This window comes from Saccopteryx leptura, chromosome 1 (assembly GCF_036850995.1).
Source record: "Saccopteryx leptura isolate mSacLep1 chromosome 1, mSacLep1_pri_phased_curated, whole genome shotgun sequence".
Taxonomy (NCBI): domain Eukaryota; kingdom Metazoa; phylum Chordata; class Mammalia; order Chiroptera; family Emballonuridae; genus Saccopteryx; species Saccopteryx leptura.
Window position 1 is genome coordinate 268,580,212 of NC_089503.1, and position 11,518 is coordinate 268,591,729.

The following is an 11,518-nucleotide window of genomic DNA, read 5'->3' on the forward strand; positions in this document are numbered from 1 at the left end:
AACAAAGTAGGAAGTGGAGAGATGGAATTCAAATCTAAGCCAACCTGTCTGCAGAGCCTGACACCCTATGCAACCTCTCCCTAGTCCCTCCCCTTCCAAGCCAAGCCTCTCAGGCTGTAGCCAGAAGTACCTGGGACTCCTGTCATCCTTCCACAAACATTTATTGGGCACCTACTGTGTGCCAGGTGCTGGGCTACACACTGGCACCCCTGCTGGATACAGACTACCACCAGATTCCCATCCCATGAACCTCAGCTCCATGAAGGTGGGAGGGGGAGGCAGCAAACACCATATAATTTATTAATTTTTTTTTTTTTTTGTGTGTGTGTGTGTGTGTGTGTGTGTGTGTGTGTGTGTGGCAGAGACAGAGAGAGTCAGAGAGAGGGACAGATAGGGACAGACAGACAGGAAGGTAGAGAGATGAGAAACATCAATTCTTCGTTGCGGCTCCTTAGTTGTTCATTGATTGATCTCTCATATGTGTCTTGGGGGCTACAGCAGACCGAGCGACCCCTTGCTCGAGCCAGCGACCTTGGGCTCAATCTGGTGAGCCTTGCTCAAACCAGATAAGTCCGCGCTCAAGCTGGCAACCTCGGGATCTCGAACCTGGGTCCTCCACACCCCAATCCGACATTCCATCCACTGCGCCACCGCCTGGTCAGGCATAATATATTAATTTGTTTCATGATGTCAGGTAGTACAGAGAAAAATAAGGAAGGAAAAGAAATCAGGAGTTGGGCAGTGAGGGCTGCAATTTTAAACAGGAAGGTCAGGAACAGTGGTGGGATTCCATCGGTTTGCACTGGTTGGGCAGAACTGATACCTATTTTTTGTTGAGTTCACCAAACTGGTTGTTAAAATGGCACTTGTAATCAGGGTTCTCTCTAAGGTGGGTACCTGGGTAGCCACCCAGTGTGGAAATCACAAATTCATATTCCTTACTTTTTTTTGTTGTTGTTGACAGAGACAGAGAGAGAGAGAGAGACAGAGAGAGGGCCAAATAGGGACAGACAGACAAAAAGGGAGAGAGATGAGAAGCATCAATTCTTCCTTGCAGCACCTTAGTTGTTCATCGATTGCTTTCTCATCTGTGCCTTGACTGGGGAGCTCCAGCTGAGCCAGTGACCCCTTGCTCAAGCCAGCAATCTTTGGGCTCAAGCCAGCGACCATGGGGCCATGTCTATGATCCCACACTCAACCCAGCGACCCTGTGCTCAAGCTGGATGAGCCCTCATTCAGCTGGCAACCTTGGGGTTTCAAACGTCAAGTCTGACACTCTATCCACTGTGCCACTGCTTGGTCAGGCTTCTTACTTTTTTTTTTAATGTTTATTTTATTGATTTTAGAGGGTGAGGAAGGGAGAGAGAGAGAGAGAGAAGAACATCCATCTGTTCCTGAATGTGCCCAGACCGAGGATCAAACCAGCAACCTCTGTGCTTCGGGATGATGCTCTAACCAACCAAGCTATCCAGCCAGGGCACTTCTTACTTTTTTTTTAACTTTCATCTGTGCAACAGAGTATTCTAAGGACCCGCTGTAATGTTCATTCCATCTATAGGTGAAAAAAATTTGATGGAACTATCCTTGTAACATTTATTTATTCTTTTCATAAAACTCATTATACCTTTGGTGAAATACATTTTAATTCCCTTGTGTTTGTTACTTCCGTAAATAAACATATAAAGTAAGGAGAAAAAGTGCCAAACAATGAGCAGGTGGCAAGCTGTCACTGGAAATATCTTAAATAACAGTTTTATTATTTTTTGTCAGGTATTATTTAATATTTTTTCATTAAAAAAGAAGAAGTAAAAGTTTCACTTTTTGCAGATGATATGATCCTATACATCGAAAACCCCAAAGACTCCACAAAAAGATTACTAGAAACAATAAACCAATACAGTAAGATCGCAGGATACAAAATTAATATACAAAAGTCCATAGCCTTTCTATATGCCAACAACAAAACATTAGAAAATGAACTAAAAAAAAGAATCCCCTTCACAGTTGCAACAACAACAACAAAAATACCTAGGAATAAACATAACAAAGAATGTAAAGGAGCCTGACCAGGCAGTGGCGCAGTGGATAAAGCGTCGGACTGGGATGTGGAGGACCCAGGTTCGAGACCCCAAGGTCGCCAGCTTAAGCGCGGGCTCATCTGGTTTGAGCAAAGCTCACCAGCTTGGACCCAAGGTCGTTGGCTCAAGCAAGAGGTTACTCAGTCTACTGTAGCCCCACGGTCAAGGCACATATGAGAAAGCAATCAATGAACAACTAAAGTGCCACAATGAAAAACTGATGATTGATGCTTCTCATCTCTCTCCATTCCTGTCTGTCTGTCCCTATCTATCCCTCTCTCTGACTCTCTGTTTCTGTAAAAAAAAAAAAAAAAAGAATGTAAAGGACCTATATAATGAAAACTTCAAAGCATTGTTAAGGGAAATCGAAAAAGATACAATGAAATGGAAAAATATTAGTTGTTCTTGGATAGGAAGAATAAATATAATCAAAATGGTCATATTACCCAAAGCAAAATACAAATTTAATGCAATTCCCATCAAAATTCCAATGACATTTTTTAAAGAAATGGAACAAAAAATCATCAGATTTATATGGAACTATAAAAAACCCTGAATAGCCAAAGCAATCCTAAGGAAAAAGTACGAAGCTGGGGGCATTACAATACCTGACTTCAAATTATATTATAGAGCCACGACAATCAAAACAGCATGGTATTGGCAGAAAAATAGACACTCAGACCAATGGAAAGAATAGAAAGTCCAGAAATAAAACCACATATATATGGTCATATAATTTTCGATAAAGGGGCCAACAACACACAATGGAGAAAAGAAAGCCTCTTCAATAAATGGTGCTGGGAAAACTGGAAAGCCACATGCAAAAGAATGAAACTTGACTACAGTTTGTCCCCTTGTACCAAAATTAATTCAAAATGGATCAAAGACCTAGATATAAGACCTGAAACAATAAAGTACATAGAAGAAAACTTAGGTACTAAACTCATGGACCTTGGTTTTAAAGAGTGTTTTATGAATTTGACTCCAAAGGCAAGAGAAGTGAAGGCAAAGATAAATGAATGGGACCACATCAGTCTAAGAAGTTTTTGCTCAGCCAGATAAACTGATGACAAAATAAACAGACAGCCAACTAAATGGGAGATGATATTTTCAAACAACAGCTCAGATAAGGGCCTAATATCCAAAATATACAAAGAACTCATAAAACTCAACAACAAACAAACAAACAATCCAGTAAAAAAATGGGAAAAGGACATGAACAGACACTTCTCCCAGGAAGAAATACAAATGGCCAACAGATATATGAAAAGATGCTCATCTTCATTAGCTATTAGAGAAATGCAAATCAAAACTACAATGAGATACCACCTCACCCCTGTTAGATTAGCTATTATCAACAAGACAGGTAATAGCAAGTGTTGGAGAGGCTGCGGAGAAAAAGGAACCCTCATCCATTGTTGGTAGGAATGTAAAGTAATACAACCATTATGGAAGAAAGTATGGCTGTTCCTCAAAAAACTAAAAATAGAACTACCATATGACCCAGCAATCCCTCTACTGGGTATATACCCCCAAAACTCAAAAACATTGGTATGTAAAGATACATGCAGCCCCATGTTCATTGCAGCATTGTTCACAGTGGCCAAGACATGGAAACAACCCAAAAGCCCTTCAATAGAAGACTGGATAAAGAAGATGTGGCACATACACACTATGGAATACTACTCAGCCATAAGAAATGATGACATCAGATCATTTACAACAAAATGGATGGATCTTGATAACATTATATGGAGTGAAATAAGTAAATCAGAAAAAACTAAGAACTGCATGATTCCATACATAGGTGGGACATAAAAATGAGACTCAGAGACATGGACAAGAGTGTGGTGGTTACCGGGTGGGGGCGGGAGGAGAGGGAGGGAGAGGGGGGAGTGGAGGGGTACAAAGAAAACCAGATAGAAGGTGACAGAGGACAATTTGACTTTGGGTGACAGGTATGCAACATAATTGAATGACAAGATAACCTAGAGATGTTTTCTTTGAACATATGTACCCTGATTTATTAATGTCACCCCATTAAAATTAATAAAAATTTATTTTTAAAAAACCTTTTTCTTATAACCTAGTTTTGTGTACCTCTTTTATAGTTCTTATTTAATTATTAAATGCATGAAATAATAAACTACCTTTCAGTATATCATTTTTTCATATTTAAAATGGTCATTAGAGCGGAGAACCAGTTGTAAAATTATTTGGACCTCACCACTGGTCCGAAGCCCTCTCTGACAAGATGATATTTGACCAAAAGAGGTGGGGGAGGAGCCATGGGGAGAGAGCATTCTAGGCAGAACAAACAGCCTGTGCAAAGGCCCTGAGGCAAGGCCATGTGTGGTAGATTCAAGGCACTGAAATGAGGCCTGTGAGACTGAAACAGAGGGAAGAATGGGAAGAGGTGAGGGCAGGCAGATGACAGTCAACATCTAACCAATATCTTAGATGAAGAAATGAGACCCAGAGGCAGACATTTTCAGAACTTGTCTTGCTTGCTCTCTCCTGTCACGCAAGGTCCTTGTCCTCTGCCATCTCCCAATAGTTCGGCCTGACTCTCTTGCTCCAACTGTGGTCCCATGGCACCTGCCAGGATACTGCCATAGCTGAGCCAGGATCTAAAGGAGTTGCCCTTAGGTGCAACCATCCCTATTTTGGAGGGTGATTTGAGGGGGGGGGGGGGTTCCAATCATGACTCAGCAGAACCTCTGATTAAGGTTCCAGGGTTCAAGTATCTAAAGCCTCCAAAGCCAGAAAGGTTTGGGGCTCATCTGGGTCAGTGGTGGTATGTAAAGAGTGACCAAGACTTTGTCCTCAACCTGGACAGGGAGTGACAGTGGGCTGATGGCAGGGCTATCCTTAAAACACACCTGCTAGGATTTTGCTGCTTGTCCTGAAGGCCCAGCCACGACCTTCTATGCAATCTGTGTCCCTTAGGGCTCTTATCACCTTTCTAAGGACATCCTAACTTACCCAACTCTGCGTCCTGTCTGACTTGCCTGGCCTGCAGCCCAGACACCAATGTCACTGTGCCCTCCCCAACCCCATGTCTCTCATCATTGCCGTTTCTCTGGCTTCTTCCTTCAACTCCCTCTAGCCCCTTTAGGGTGTCTCCCAGGTCAGCCTAGCCCCACCAAGTACAGGAGAAAGGGGTGATCTTCCCTCCTCCTGCCAGCCTTCAGAGTTCTAGGACTTTAGAGCAGAATGACCAGTGCACACAGGATAAAGTACCAAAGCCATCATGCCTTCTCTGCAAACCATAAAGCAGTCCTGGAGCAAGCACCTTCCCATGGTCTGCTGTTGTTGCACTAGGGGCCTGAAGAGCTTTAGCCTCTTTATCTTGCACCTCTCTCACTCTCCCTCCTCACTCAATCTGCTCCAGCCACACCAGCCCCTTATTCTACCTCCAACATGCCAGGCCCGGTCCTGCCTCAGGACCTTTGCACATGCTGGTCCCTCTGCCTGAATGCTCTTCCTCCAAAAGCCCGCCTATTCCCAATCTGGCTGGCTCCTTCTCATCCTTTAGGTTTCATCACCTTATCACCTTCCTGCTCCTCTCCCTTGAGAACATCAACTCCATGGGAGGAGGGGGGTTCATTTTGTTCACTGCTGTTCCCCACTGTCTCTGAGAGTAGCTACTTCCTAAATATGTGCTGAATGAATGACAGGCACAGGTGGAAGGAAGGTGAAGCTGGGCAGAGGGGGTCCTGATGATGGCAAGGCTGGCAGGGGCTTCACCCCTCCTTAGATACAAAGTCATGGGACGGGGGTGGGGGAGGCTAAAGCTCATGGTTTTGAAAGCCTAGGAGGGGTGGGGAGAAAGCCAAACTCCTGCTGGTTCAGTGTGGGGAGCTGGTGTGAGGGCATTACATTAACAAAGGTATAAAGTCAATACTGAGGGAAGAGAAAAGCCTCCTCTTTGCTACTGCCGTCAGAGCCAGGTTGGGTCTGAGGTGCAGATTCAAGGGTGGCAATGGACAGCCTATTCTGAAAGGCTGTGGGTGGTGATGGGGAGGCAGAAAGGGCAGGATTAGAAGCAGGGGATTCAGAAACATGGCTGAAGTTGACCTCCTCTTTTATGAAGCCCTTGCTCCCTTGGCTTCTGACTTGTCACCAACTCCTGGTTTCTTCCACCCTCTCTCCAAACTCCACCCTCCCACCCAAGGTGGGTATGTCTCCCAAGCTCCAGGTTTGCTGTTCCAAAGCCTGCCCTGCGCCTAGTCTCACCTCACCTCTACCTGAACCTCCAGTGGCACCACAGTTTCTAGATGCTAGAAAGGTTGCTGACTTGCACCTGAACCTGCTTCACAATCAGCAGCTTCTGCAACCCACCCAGCTGCAAATCGATTCAAGATCCACCCATTTCTCACACATTCACGCCTCCACCTGGTCCAGTCCCACATTGATCTAGACTAGTACAATTGTGCCTGACTCCATGCTGGCTTATGAATGAAGTAACTCCTATGTACCTTGCAGTTTCTCCCCACCTGTTAGCTCTGGTCTCTGCCCATTAACTCTTTTTGTGTGTGTGTGTGTATGTGTGTGTGTGTCAGAGACAGAGAGAGTCAGAGAGAGGGACAGATAGGGACAGACAGACAGGAAGGGAGAGATATGAGAAACATCAATTCTTCGTTGTGGTTACTTAGTTGTTCATTGATTTAGTTCTCATATGTGTCTTGACTGAGGGGCTACAGCAGACTGAGTGGCCCCTTGCTCGAGCCAGTGACCTTGGGCTCAAGCCTGTGAGCCTTGCTCAAACCAGATGAGCCCGCGCTCAAGCTGGTGACCTCGGAGTCTCGAACCTGAGTCCTCCACATCCCAGTCCGACGCTCTACCCACTGCACCACCACCTGGTCAGGCTCTGCCCATTAACTCTTAATCATCCTTTCTAATGAATCCAACAGCCACCTCCTCCAAGAAGCATTTCTGACCCCTCCCGAGGCTGAACCAGGTCATTCCCCTGGCTCCCTCCCCCCAGGCAGCCTGTTTTACCCCGTGCTTATTAGCAGCTAGGTACTGTGCTCTCCTCTGAGGTGATGGTTGCTATTATTCCCATTTTGTAAGGAAGAAACTGAAGCACAGTAGTAGAAGGTGATGTCACTATCCTGAGGGCACTGAACTCAAACTGGCAGGACTTGGTCAGTGGCAACCTCTAGACAGCCACAGCCCCACAGCCGGAAAGGGGACAGCCTGCACTGTCCAGATAAGAGAAGACTGTGCCTCTCACCCCCATGCCAGCTTTCCTGTGGGTGTCCTAGGGGTAGTGGGAGGTGGGAGGAGTGAACCCAGGCCTGCTCCCCCCACCATCTACAGCCACCCCAGCAGCTCCTGTGCCAGTGTTCACTCCATGTCAGGCACTGGGTCAACCAAACAATTTGCATGTCTGACTCGCTCAGTCTGCAAATGGGCCTGGGTCTGGAGGTGGGTGTAGTTAACCACCTCACTCCCATTTCTCAGAACAAGAAATGGAGGCTAATGGGGTTGTGAACTCCCATCAGCACCAGAGCCCTCCCCATACCCCCAGACATCAGGCTGCCACTGAGATGGCCAAGCCCTTTCCTAGCCAAGGCTTCATTTGACCCCAACACTCTCAGGGATAGGAACTCTGACTCATTTTACAGATGGGCAAACTGAAGCTCAGAAAACTTTCCCTGGAGCCAAAAGTCCAGTTCAAGACCCAAGACTCTCAGCTTATTTCCACTGACACTTCCCTCTCCCCTCAAAACATCTTTGCTGGGAGTAGGTGAGCTGGGAGAGCAGGCAAGGAAGGTCCTGACAGCCTCATCCCTGCCACCTGGCTAGGCCCGTGGGGACTCAGGTGTGCTGAGGGAGGGTCCAGGCTCACTGGTATGTTCGCAGCAGCTGCTCTTGGAAGAGAACTGAGATGATTCTGGGGATGCCAGGGGTTTCTTTTTTTTTTTTTTTTTTTTTTTTTCTTTTTTTTTTTTTTTCATTTTTCTGAAGCTGGAAACAGGGAGAGACAGTCAGACAGACTCCCGCATGCGCCCGACCGGGATCCACCCGGCACGCCCACCAGGGGCGGTGCTCTGCCCCCCAGGGGGCGATGCTCTGCCCATCCTGGGCGTCGCCATATTGCGACCAGAGCCACTCTAGCGCCTGAGGCAGAGGCCACAGAGCCATGCCCAGCGCCCGGGCCATCTTTGCTCCAATGGAGCCTTGGCTGCGGGAGGGGAAGAGAGAGACAGAGAGGAAAGCGCGGCGGAGGGGTGGAGAAGCAAATGGACGCTTCTCCTATGTGCCCTGGCCGGGAATCGAACCCGGGTCCTCCGCACGCTAGGCCGACGCTCTACCGCTGAGCCAACCGGCCAGGGCCTGCCAGGGGTTTCAAATACAGACCCATGCTCCAAAATTTTTAACTCGGGTGGCCTCATGCAACAGATCCTGCAGCTTGGGACCTTGCCTGGGCTCCCCCATCAGGTAGCATCTCACAGCTCCACCTCCAGACATGTTTCTCTCTGTTTCTCCATCCCAGATGAAAGGCTCCTCCACACTCCCAGCTGCCCGTGCCAACAATCTCCTCTGGGTATTTTCCTTCATGCCCACTTCTGAGCAGGAAGGAAATAAAAATTATGTTCTGCCAAAATGAACCCCCAATTCACTTAGTTTCCATCAGCCCTGACAGGTGCACAGCAGCAGCCTCCTCCCATCTGTTCTGCCCTCAGCAGCTGCTGGATATTCTGAAATGCAATGGGAGTCCCTCACGCACTTTGTTCTAAGCCTTCGATGGTCCCCACAGGCTTGAGAATGGAAACCGCACACTCGTCGCCATCTACCTTCGAGGTCCGCAACCTCTCCCAACCTCCAATCCCTGCGCTTCAGCCACGCTGGCCTTTTTTTTTTTTTGCTCTGCAAACACACCCGGCTGGGCCCTGCTTCAGAATCTTGCTGTTTTCTGGGCCTGAAAAGCCCTCCCTGCTGGCTGGCCACTCAGGCCCGGATGACAATTTCTCCGAGAAGCCTGCCCTGACTTAACTTACCCCTTTGCCTGGATGCGTTGTTATCCCCACACGTAGCACGGGCTAGAATGATCGGTTTATGATTATGCGGTTCCTAGCCGTCCACGAGGCCCGGCTGCGAGCTCCGCGGCTGGGACCCCGTCTGCATCCCCAGCTTTAGCACGCCGGCGGCGCCGAATGAGCGCTCCGTATGGATTTGCAGGTGACGGGCCGACATTCCCGTCGCGTTCCCCGCATTCACGCACCCAGATCACCCTGCTTCCCGGTGCCAGGCTTGACCCCAGTCCCTCGCCCCCGCTTGGCCGCCCGTCCTAGGCGCGCGGCGCCGGGGCCCTCCGGGGACGCAGCCTGGGCCTGGGACCCGATAGGAAGCCCCGAGATGCCGTCAGGGGTCGGGGGACGGGGGACACAGCAGCTGCGTCCAGGGACTGGGCCGGGGCCTCCATGGCTGCGGAGGAGGGGCCGGAGCTGGCCGCGAGGATGGCGTTGTGGGCGGCGTTGTGGGCTCAGGAAGCTCGCTTACCTGGGCAGCGGGGGCGCGCGAGTGCGCCGGGTGGGCGTCTGGGCTGGCGGCCGCGCGCCGTAACGGAAACGCACGCAGCGAGCGCGGGCTGGCAGACTCGTTCCAGCACGGAGTCAGCCGCGGGCCTGGAAAAAGGCTGGGGCGGGGCGGGGGCTGGGCCTGGAGGCGGGCCTAGGGGCAGGTCCGGCCAGACGCGGGGTCCCGGCGGCCCTGCGCTCCGCTCCTTCTCGGCGGTAGGCCGCTCCGGTCCCCGCCGCTGGCCCCGCCCCCCGCCGGGGCTCGCTCTACTGGGATCCAGAAGCAGATATCTTGCTTCTACCTATCGCTCCGCTCCGAACACAGGGTGGACATGGTGCGCTCAGTCTGATTTCCGTTTCTCCGTCCGCTACACGTCCCACCCGGCGCCCTCCGGAGTCCTCTCTTCTGACCTGGCTCTGACCTGCACATCTGCTGTGGCGCTTGGCTAGGTTGGGCGTTCCCGAAGAGGCCCGGACATCGCCTTGGACCTCAGGGACGTGTCCCAACTCCGAGGCCATGCCGCCCCATTCATGGTTTCGCTCAGAAGCCAACCGCAAAATTGGGGGCTTTAGGGGCCATTCTGGAGGCTGGGAGGCGTAGGGCGCAGCTGGCCAAGGTCTGTGATTTGGAGTCATAGTAGGAGATTTTAACTCCCTATTGACATCCATCAAGGGACAGAATTTACAGACAGAAAATCAACAAGTAAACAGCAGCCTTAAATGACACACTAGATCAGATGGGTTTAATCAATACCTTCAGAGCATTTCAATCCATATTGGCAGAAAATACATATTCTTTTCAAGTGCACATGGAACACTTTCTAGGATAGACCACATGTTAGGACACATAACAAGTCAGGATAAATTTAAGAAGGTTGTGGTGGGGGGAATAAGTCTGCAGTTTGGTGGGGTGCACGGATCAGGCAGCATGGAAGGTGGAGCAGCCCCAGGTTCGGCCATGGTGCCCACTTAGTGGAGAACAATAAGGGAAGGCGCTGTGCCCCCTCTTGATGGCTGGATAAGAAAGTGACCCTGGATCAGCAGCACGCGAAGGCATGAAGCCTGGAGCGGTGAATGGAAGACAATCGTGGATCATGACCACCTGAGATGCACTGGGGACTCAGTGGGGTCCAGCTGTAGCCAGGTGACCAACCATTGTCATCTGCGCAAGTGGCCTCAGCTTTGGACAATAAGCCTCTCCCTGGAGCTGATCCCATGAAGGTGGGGGAAGTTACGATTTTCTGGGCTGTGGGGCCCCTAGGCAATTTGCTTCACATCCCTGAGATTTGATTCCCGCACACAGGAATTGAACCAGGAGGGCACAGAGGACTCGCTGCACGTGTGGAAGAACCTGTCCCTCCAATCCAGCTTCTAGCCTTTGTTTGCGGCTATATCCTCCACCCTCCACTATTCTCTCTCCTTTCATTATTACTATTTTTTATTTATTGACTTTTAGAGAAAGACATATACTAAGGTGCTGCAACTATGAATTGATGCTTCTCATCTCGCTCCCTTCCTGTCTGTCTGTCCCCTCCCCTCTAAAAAAAGGAATCAATCAATTATTGCATGCATAAATAAATGGAACAGCAAGTCAATATTTCTCTATTTCTCTCCCTTGCACACTGTCTAAAAAAATAAAAAATAAAAAAAAAGGACTCCTGCCTTTGGAATCTAAAGAATAAAACAAACAAGACAGAGACAAATTTATAGATACAGAGAACATTTTGATGGTTGTCAGAGGGGTGGGGGGCTTAAGGGCTAAGTAAAAAAGATGAAGGGATTAAAAGTACAAATTGGTAGTTACAGAATAGTCCTAGGAATGTAATGCACAGCATAGGAAACAAGTTAATAATATAATAACTATGCCTGACCTGTGGTGGCCCAGTGGAGAAAGCGTCAACCTGGAATGCT

The 11,518-nt window shown here is 49.0% G+C and overlaps 1 protein-coding gene across 2 annotated transcripts in view; it reads right to left on the reverse strand.

Annotated features, from left to right (window-relative positions):
• CERS4 (ceramide synthase 4) overlaps positions 1–9,736 on the reverse strand; it is a 30,863-nt gene extending 21,127 nt beyond the window's left edge. The window contains exon 1 of one of the 2 annotated variants that reach the window (XM_066352386.1): positions 9,591–9,736. The gene's annotated coding sequence lies outside the window, so the exon portion shown is untranslated. Of the gene's footprint in view, positions 1–9,088; positions 9,517–9,590 lie in introns of those variants that run through there. The other variant, XM_066352393.1, reaches the window with a different exon arrangement.
• Between the last annotated feature and the right edge of the window lie 1,782 nt (positions 9,737–11,518).